Source organism: Carex rostrata, chromosome 7, assembly GCF_964058835.1.
Source record: "Carex rostrata chromosome 7, lpCarRost1.2, whole genome shotgun sequence".
NCBI classification, from domain to species: domain Eukaryota; kingdom Viridiplantae; phylum Streptophyta; class Magnoliopsida; order Poales; family Cyperaceae; genus Carex; species Carex rostrata.
The window spans coordinates 4,680,065-4,690,638 of record NC_135924.1 but is presented as its reverse complement, the minus strand read 5'-3'; the positions used below and the strand labels follow the sequence as shown (position 1 = coordinate 4,690,638).

Here is a 10,574-nt window from a genome sequence, read left to right as displayed (position 1 = left end):
GTACTTTTAAATTCAGTTATTCAACCATTCCTCTTCTTTAGCTATATATAGAATACCTATGATATAGAGTTTATTATGTTATTAATAAAGCTTTTACTCTTTTTTTTGTATGCGTAAATGAATAAGAAAACTTGAAATTAATTAATCACCTGAAAAATCAAATATGATTGATTAGGTATTTGTTCGAAAATTAAATGTTTCTTAAACAACAGAGATATTATATATAAAAAAATAAATAATAAGTAATAGATAATTTCCCTGCATGAAATTGCTTCCAGTCTTCTACCACTCAGGCAATTGAATATTAAATTCTTGAATCCTAAGTTTGACAGAAGAGATTTCTGTCTTTCAGAATCATAAATTATTTCCCTGTTTTGTAATAATTTGGAGTTACATATAGTATAGAAAAGATAAAAAAATAATTGCTACCTTATGTCTGAATGAAGCAATTATTTCCATGTTCTCAAGTTATCCTTGGAATTTGGACTGCTTTGTTAAAGTTTGGCCAACGCTGCCTAGTGCCGCTGGTTATGACATCTCATTCTCCTACGGGAGAACGTGTATTCGATTTCTGTTTGAAACAGGAAGTGTGTGTTGCCTACGGGCTATAAAATGAGAGAGAGAGAGAGAGAGTAGAATTAGAGTGTTCTTGAGCTCACTAGTGATCAACACTTATCGTATATTCGTATTGACTTCAAATTATGCATTGTTGAAATCGATTTACTTCATGAGTGATGCATTTGCATGCAAAAAAATTCTAAAATTTTGAATTAATTTAATATAAAATTCAATAGTAATTTTTTTTTGTAATTTAGTTAATTTTAATTCATTCAATTTTCATCAGCTTTTACCACTTAATTTTCTACTAAATTATTTTTAGAGAAAAGGTAACGCCCCCCCAAGTCAAATCCCCCAAAAATCCGCGTGTATAAAAGCCTTCCCTTTTTAGCTTAGTTCTGACGCACTTTCAACTGCCACAACTGCCATAATTTCAAGTACAATATGTATGTTTACAGGATAATATGTGTATGTTTACAGGATAATATGTGTATGTTTACAGGATACTATGTGTATGTTCACAAAAGGTGGTCTCCAACAACTGTCACGCGTTTTAAACAGCTTTCACGCGTTTTTAACAGCTGTCACGCATTTTTATGTTGACGGGATTTGTTGAATTAGTTTACAGAATTTAGTATTGACGTTTACATGATTTAGTATTGATGTTTACATAATTAGTTAAAAATATCCGGGAATTTTTGGAGGACTGGAGTTGGGGGACTGTTAGTTGCTTCCTTATTTTTAAATTTTCCATGTAAACACATCACTCGTGAGGTAAATCAGTTTCAACGGTTTAGGTTCGTCGTTTTCAAACCAATCTATGATATATTTTGAAACAAAGCTCATACAAAGAAACTTACTGAGCTTAAAAATTAACATCTTATTTCTGCTTCAACCTATTATATATATATGTCTTTTGAGGCATACTAGAAGAGGACAAGGAAGTTAATTCAGGAATGAAAGTTTAGCCCCATTTAGGGTTCCAAAATGATGCAATCATTCAAAAGTAAAATTATTTGGTGTAGACGTGGTTTAAGATTCAACTCCCACCGGAGTTTATGAAAATGGAGGCTTGAGCTTTATCCCACTCACAATATAAATTTACTCTATTTTATTACCGTAAATACCCGTTCAATATTAACAGAATATTAATTTCTTTACTTGTTAGAACAGACTAACGTTGTATATTCAAATATAGGATAAAATGATTCTACCTAATATAATATGAAACCGCGGGTTTGAAAAATCTAACGGAAAGGATAATGTGCATATTATATATATATATATTTTCTATTGCTTTGCCCAAATCTGCAAAACTCAAAGAGGCCAAGCATTCCTATAAATACCACTAACTAACAAATACATCTCATTACAAGCTCAACTTCTTTCTCTAATTGAATTGAATTTCAGAATTCAATACATCAAACCTCTTATGGCATTTTCTTATCGTTGCACTGCCACTCTTCTTGTTTTGCTTGCCTTTAGTCCCTTCTCCATAACAGTAGCTGATGATTCTTTGTTGTCAGTTTTTGAAAAATGGATTAGCGACAATGGCCGAGTTTATGGATCTGCTACCGAAAAACTACGACGCTTTCAAATATTCACGGACAACTTTCAGTTCGTCCAATCAATGAAAAAACAACCTGGACTGACATACACTGTAGACCTTAACAATTTTGCAGATTTCACAGTACCGGAGTTTCTGCAAAAATACGCAACATACAAAACAAGCAATTCATCCGAAACAACTGATTTCATGTATGCAAGTGTGACATCAACTCCTTCTATCGATTGGCGCACTCACGGTGCTGTGACGCCCATTAAAAATCAAGGCAACTGTGGTGAGTTAGAACTTAAAAATAAAACTTTAATAGAATCATATATATTTTGAATCTTTCACAATGAACTCTAAAAATACTACATAAGAAAGAGGTAGCTGAATGTATATTGAATCTAACTAGATAAATATATATAGGTTCTTGTTGGGCATTCTCGGCTGTGGCTTCAATTGAAGGAATAAATAAAATCAAGACAGGCCGCCTGACAAGTCTATCGGAACAAGAATTAGTTGATTGCGTCACCGGTTCTAATTGTGGTGGAGGAAATATGCAGTCTGCTTTTGGTTGGGTGGTTAAAAACAGAGGCATTACAACAGAGAACGACTACCGTTACACCAGTGGTGCCACAGGCATCAATGGTATATGTTCTTCTTCCAAAACAAGACATCATGCGGCCACCATCACAGGTTACCAACGTGTCCCGGCAAATAATGAGTTGGCTCTTGCAAATGCTGTCTCTCACCAGCCAGTGTCTGTAGCGCTTGATGCAAACAGCAAAGCCTTTATGTTATACTCGGGCGGGATTTTCACAGGTCCATGTGGAACAAGTCTAAATCATGCAGTTACTATGGTTGGTTATAACAAAATTGGTAGAACCAAGTATTGGATAGTAAAAAACTCTTGGGGCACATCCTGGGGTGAATCTGGTTACATGCGTATCAAAAAGGATATTTCTAGCTCTGCTGGCCTGTGTGGGCTCGCCAGCTATGCCTCCTATCCTACAAAATAGTTTTAAAAATAAGAATCATTATGCCATGGTGTGCTTTTGAAGATATGATCGATTAATATTGTGGATTTGGCTTGTTTGATTGATATTTTGTATTTCTTTTGTATCATCTTATTATTAATGGCTTGCTTTAATTTCCCACTACCCATTGGCTAGAAATATGTATTTTAAATAATAACAAATATGCATTTGAATTGATTGTTTAAATATATATTGTGAAAACTATCAAATAATTAAGCTACTTTTAATTAGTTATCCCTCAAAATATATTGTGAAAACTATCAATGTTTAATTTGTAAGTATGCAACAGTACCTTCTACAACCTGAGTCATGCACTCAAAATAAATTAACAAACCTATTTGATCTACAACCGAGTCATGCATGTTTTATAATTAAGTACACATGAATCTCCTTTGAGAAACAAACTTGTATGTAGATTTGCATGGAAATTCTCCATTGGTTGCCATCTCCAGATTGCTCCGCTAGGACACGATAGATAGAGTTGATTGAGTTCAGATGTTGCTTGTACCGATAAGCACGAGAATATTTCTGGAAGAAAGATTTTTTATTTAATTATTAGTTACAACTATTATAATAGTAATTCCACAACTTAGATTCTTTCAGAAAAAGACAACTTCAACTCTCCTGGTGATGTAGTCACGCGTTCCGCGTACGGACGTACCCCATTTGAATAAACATTGAATTCTTCTCATTCGATGAGCATTGTATAAATTAATATATATATTGTCCCTCGTAAAAGTCGATGTACGCAAGGGCCAATTAATTTAACGCGTGGAATTATCATAAAAGATTTCCAAAGTAGTGTTTGACTAGCTAACAGAATTTATGCTTGACCTCGTTCTATAAATTAGAAAAGAAACAAACAGTTATTATAATAGTTGTTATATCTTGAAAATATCCATCCTTTCATATTTATGCAACAGAAGTAAGAGATCAATTTAACCACCTAAGGTAGCTCAAATTGTATGACGAGATCAACCTCGTCATCTATTATGAATTATCGAGGGAGGATTCGAAAGAGCAATTTCGATCCGATAATTAATATTAGAGAGATCGTAGTAGTTAGTTACAACGTTTGTATTGACTAAACTTGAAATATACAAGAGTGATAATGTTATCACTCAACCCACATTTGTTTGTATGAACTAAACTTGAAATATTTTATACGCCAAATAGCGTGTAAACAAGAAGAACGATTAAACTTTGTATCTAGATAGCATTGAGATCCATAATTGATTGACACAAGTGTAATGAAAAATGTGAAAGAGAAGATTTAAAAGCTTTATTTGCATTTTTGACACGAGGTTTTTTTTTTATCGATCTTTTAAGTGTTTTCTTATGTATGGATTATTTGTACTTTTGTTTGGCCTTTGTGAAATTGTTTAGGTCATTGAGCTCTCTAGCCATGTGTTGGATCAAAAATGAAAGAATATATATAGAACTATGTTCAGAGTGAAGATTAGATTTATTATCACTAGCATTTATTTTACTCAGATTTGTTCTAACTGTACATATACTTCATTAATTAAAAGATGTTAATAAAAAGTTAACACTTATGTTTCAACCTTAAATAAAGCAAGTTAATCATGTTTTTTATCCAAGTTTTCGAAGATATAAAACTATTAATTGAATTACTTGTATCTAAGTTTTCCTATTGTTTCGCCATTACTTCATCAATTTTGAGTTTGCTTCTCTCTTAGTAAAATTGTAATTTTTTTTTTTAATACGATTTGGATGTACATTAACATTGTCATATTAAGCATAGTCTATGATATATATGTTAACCCAACATTTCATAGGAATAGCGGAATAGCAGCTAACCCGAGCTATTCCTTGTATTGAGAATAGTGTTTTTCCACCCAAACGTGAAATATTGAGAATAACTCACTAAAAGAAATAACCCGAGTTATTCCTGAATCAGCGCTATTCATGTGTCATCCAAACGTACCCTAAAAGAAATAACAATGTACCACAAACCTATATACAACATAAAACTATTGAAGATTATAACCAAGTAAAAACAAACTCTTTAAAACTAATAGAAAAAATAAAAGAAAGACAAATCTCACAATCAAGAGCATTATGCACATCCCATTTTATTGAAATTCAATAGAGACCACAACATAACTAACTTCGTAAGAAGACCTCTGCTCTTGAAATTGCAAAATTATATACCCATTCTACACATAATTCTTAAATCCTAAACAACACAATACTAAAATTAAGTAAACAACCATGGAAAACCAAACCAAAATACATATTTTTTTTCATTACAAACCTGGTACAGAAAACCACATGCCAATTTCCTAAGAAGTCTCATTCAAAATTTGCGGCACTCTAGCCATACTGTTAGCATATTTGAAGATTTTATTGATGTGCCGTGGTTCCCATACAGTGATATGGCCTATCTCTTCAGCTAGTCCTGTCTTAATTTGCCAACGAAAGAACCTCGATTTTTTCATTTTATCCTTCCTCAGCCGCACCGTGATGTAAACAAACTGTCCATCAAACCCTACTGGGAATATGAAGTGTTGCCTGAAGAACACTTCAGATTGGCTTTTGCGAAACAACTGCATGCCACCACAAGAGTTAAATGCATCCAACATACCATCACAACTAGTCGCATGCAATATATCCCAGCGGGACCCTTCAGTCAGTCTCCACACCTTGATCCCTCCAACCCAAGTAAGGCAACACGTGATTTCACCGGCATATACTCCTATATAAAACCTTTCTTCTAACAATGGCTTCATTAAAGGCCACATTAGAGACCCTGCTAAATCCCTCTTTGTATCAAACCACACAAGGTACTCTCTACAATCCCAATATATCACCCCCTTCGCACACACAGCTTTAATTATTATTGAAATTGAGGGTATACATACGTTTGTGCTCGAACAGGTCCATTTGCCAGTGTCTGAACAAAAGACATTAAATTGGTACAAGGGACCATCTCTATTTGTAAAGCACTGAGGTGAAACAATAGTGAACCGATCTGGCAACTCGCAAGGATCATAAGCAAGACCCATTTTATGTACGGAATATTTGTTCTCCCAAATTACATCTACAAACACCATCTCTTTTGTAGCAGGATTACAAACGCAGAGGGATTCTTTGTGACTGAATTCACCATAAAGGAGGAGGAGGCCATTTGTGCAAGTGATTAGTTTGATCTCACCGTTAGAAGAGGTTGGGTTGAGGAAATTGAGGGACGGATCGGGGACACCTATCAATGTTGGGTCGGGAAAGAATGATAAGATGCCATCTGTCATGTATACAAAGCCACTTGATGAAGTGTCCGCTGAGCGAGACTGATCGGCGGCAAATTTTGCATCATTGCTTATTAGTGAATTCAATTCTTTGGAAATACATTTCAATCTGTTGAGGTATTTAAAAGGAAGATGAGGCAGGATTTTTTTGTGAAGTAGGTGGTCAGGAAGATGTCTAGATGGGAGAGGTGCCATGCATGTATAAGAAGAGAGGTTTCCAAGAGAGAGAGAGAGAGAGGAGATTATGAGTTATTCATAACGAACCATGAGTATCTATATATGGGGGGGAAAAAATTTGGACAATTAATTTTCAGGAAATTAGTACGTCGAATAGAGCTATCAATATTTTTAAACTTTCTTATGTCTTCGTAAAATGTATCAAAAATATCATATGTACTTATTTTAAACCAAGTATATTCTATATTTTTGCATCGTTTTCATATATTTTGGTTTTATTAATTTATAGTTTTATCAAATTTTTAAAAAAAGCTTGTAGCTTTCCATTCCACTAGCTAGTTTGTATTGCGTAGTTTAGTTTCCTGTGAGATAAAATTAGAAAAGTGATGTCGCATATATAGTTTATTAATGGTTATAGTGAATATTAACATGATTAAATATAATTCCAGACAATCTATTAACAGATTGGTTAAATTTGCTGCAAATATATAATGCTGAACTCATTTTAGAGTTTATTGCATATATTTATATATGTATTTTTAATCAACTTATGAGTCATTAAATTAACAATAAAAAATCCGCACTTCTCGGTTATGAAAAGAAAGAAAAAAAAATATGAAAGTCAATTTGATCTCATTCACTCGATGTTTAAATTTCATTCATTTTATGAAATTAATTATAACTCGATGTTTTTGGTGTTATTTTAGCTTGTTTTGTTTTTATTTGTTGATTACTTGTTTTTGTTATGCTATGATGTAGTATAGGTGTATACGTATTGTCTTGTTTTGTTGATGTATCAGTATCAGCTGATTGGTACCAGTTGGATATTGTATGATTTTTTATTATATGAAAACCGGTGGCTAAGCCATTTCTTTCAAAAAAAAAAAAATTATAACTCATAGATAAAAATATATGTAATTTACTATATTATTATAATCACCTTATTATGAATATAACTTTCAAAACAACAATAATAATTGTATTTGTGTTTTCCCTTCTTCTTTTTTTCCTTTATATAGATTGGCAAACGCGGTGCCAAAAATGACATAAAGTATGCAATCATTAATTGAAGATATGACACAATTTTATAGTGTTCCTAACTATGGCGTGTCAAATTTTTAGGAGGGCATTTAAATTCATAGCATTTATATTTTTCATTCCAGCATCATTTTATTATGCAATTTCTCCCATAAGGCCATGTATGGGCCTGAGAGACGATGAGGAGATGGGCTCTGCTTTGTGAGGAATGAGGATCCTTGATTATTTCCTCTTATTTTATATATATTCCGGTCCATTTATTAATTAATCATGCTAGTAGGTTACAAACAACACGGATCGGATAGTGATAAAATCATATTTGTATCCGCTTTTATTTTTTGGATACAAATATGGATCGGATATTAAACGGATACAGATATTTGCTTTTTATAATATTAATAATATTTTTTTCATAATATATATTAAACTATATATAGTATATATCTATTATTCAAATACGGATAATAAAAATTAAAAACCATATCTGTATCTGTATCCGTACGGATACTCGGATATCGAATATCCGTATCTAATTTTGGATACGAATTCATATACGAGCGGATAATATCCGACCCGTTTTCACCCCTACATGCTAGTCATCTAGGTTTTCTTAGAGAAAAGACTATTAATGTACTACTTGTCAGTTGTCATTCAAGTTTTCTGACTGTTTCATTAATTTTGAGTTTGTTTCTCTCTTAGTAAAATTATTCTATCTTTTTCTTGATACAATTTGGATGTACATTAACATTGACGTACTAAACATAGTCGAGGATATGTTATATGTTCCTTGGTAATCTTCATTCTAGAATTTAAAAGAAATAAAAATGTGCCACACACCTATTACCTATATACAACATACAACTATTGAAGATAACCAAGTAAAAACAGGCTCTCTAAAACTGAAAAGAAACAAAAAAAAAATTAAGAAAAACTCTCACAGTCAAGATCATTATGCACAACTAATTTCATTGAAATTCAGAGAGATCACAACATAACCAATTTCGTAAGAAGACCTCTGCTCTTGAACTTCCAAAATTATTTACCCACTCTACACATAATATATTTTAGAATCTTAAACAAAACAAAATAAATAAATAAATAAGTAAACAACTCTGGCAAGCCAGACCAAAATACATATTATTTTTCATTAATTACAACTCGATACATAAAATCATATGTCAATTTCCTAAGAAATCTTTTTCAAAATTTGCGGCACTCTAGCCATGCTGTTGGCATATTTGAAGATTTTATTGCTGTACCATGGTTCCCATATAGTGATCGGACTTCTCTCTTCAACTCGTCCTGTCTCAGTTTTCCAACGAACGTGATGTAAACAAACTGTCCATCAAACCCTACTGGGAATATGATGCGTTGCCCGAAGAACATTTCATACTGACTTCTCTCTTCAACTCGTCCTTGTGCCGAGATGAGAATTCGTCAGCCTACCCTTCTTCTTCATTTTCTTGTGATTTTACCTGTTCATTTATTAGGCTAACTAAAATTATTTAAATAGGCTAACTAGAATTTTACCTGTATCAAGTGCATGTGAGATGAAAAAGGAAGCTTGTGCCGAGATGAAAAATTCGTCAGCACATCAGGTTTGTTTTTTTGTCAGCTTGTGTCGAGATGAAAAAGGAAGGAAAAAAAACTAGAATTATTTAAATATCAGGCTAACTAGAATTATTTAAATAGAATTACCTTGTGCCGAGATGAAAAAGGAAGAAAAAAAACTACAAGGTACTGGTGCACATAAAAACTAAAAACTACAAACAGAAAATTAGAGGAAGAAAAGAGAAATATATATATATACATGACTAACTTAGCAACATAGAGAGAAGAAATACAAATTAACTTCAAAGATCTCAGATCCGGCCTCCTTGTGCGCATAAATCAGACCAACAGAGAAAGAGATCTCAAATCCGGCCTCCTTGTGCGCATAAATCAGACCAACAGAGAAAGAGATCTCAAATCCGGCCTCTTTGTGCGCATAAATCAGACCAACAAAGAGAGGGAGTATTAATTAATTGATGAAAACGGTGCTGGAAGGAGAATGTTTTTTATATAACCAAAACCCTACAATAACATTTCTACACGGATTTTTAAGTATAAATCAGTGTAGCTCTCTCAAGGCTTTCTACGCTGTTATTTAAACAAAAAATCGTGTACCTTTCTACACGGCTCTTTATTAAACGTCTGTGTAGCTCTCTCAAGGCTTTCTACACTGTTATTTAAACAATAATCCGTGTACAATTCCTAATAAACGTCCGTGTAGCTCTCTCAAGGCTTTCTACACCGATTCTTTAATAAATATCCGTGTAGAAATCCCACAGTTATTTCGGACTTTCAAAAAAACCTATTTTGTACACGGTTTTTATATAAAATTGTCAAATCCGTGTATAATGTGTAGTGTACAATGACTATTTTTGTAGTAGTGCAACCAACACTTTCTAGTACAAAATACCATCTCTTTGGTAGCAGGATTACAAACGCAGAGGGACTAGATTGATCTCATCGTCAAAAAGAGGTTGGGTTGAGGAAATTTAGAGACGGATCGGGGACACCTATCAATGTTGGGTCGGGGAAGAATGATAAGACGCCATCTAGTGACATGTATACAAAGCCACTTGATGAAGTGTCTGCTGAGCGAGATTGATCGGCGGCAAAATTTTGCATCAATGCTTATTAGTGAATGCAATTCCTTGGAAATGCATTTCAATTTGTTAAGATATTTAAAAGGGAGACAAGGCAGGATCTTTTTGTGAAGTAGATGGTCAGGAAGATCTTTGTGCCTTCTAGAAGAAGGAATAGGCGCCATATATGCATGTACAGAAACAGATTGATATAACATGCTAAAATGTTATATTTCTTTTATCACACACGGATCATACAATAAAATTGTATGAAAGAAAGATGTTTCTCAATTTTTAATTGAATTAATACAATATT

At 33.1% G+C, this 10,574-nt stretch overlaps 1 pseudogene; it reads left to right on the top strand.

Annotated features, from left to right (window-relative positions):
* Positions 1–1,990: 1,990 nt before the first annotated feature.
* On the top strand, positions 1,991–3,126 carry LOC144557071 (putative cysteine protease RD21C pseudogene; annotated as a pseudogene).
* The last annotated feature ends 7,448 nt before the right edge of the window (positions 3,127–10,574 follow it).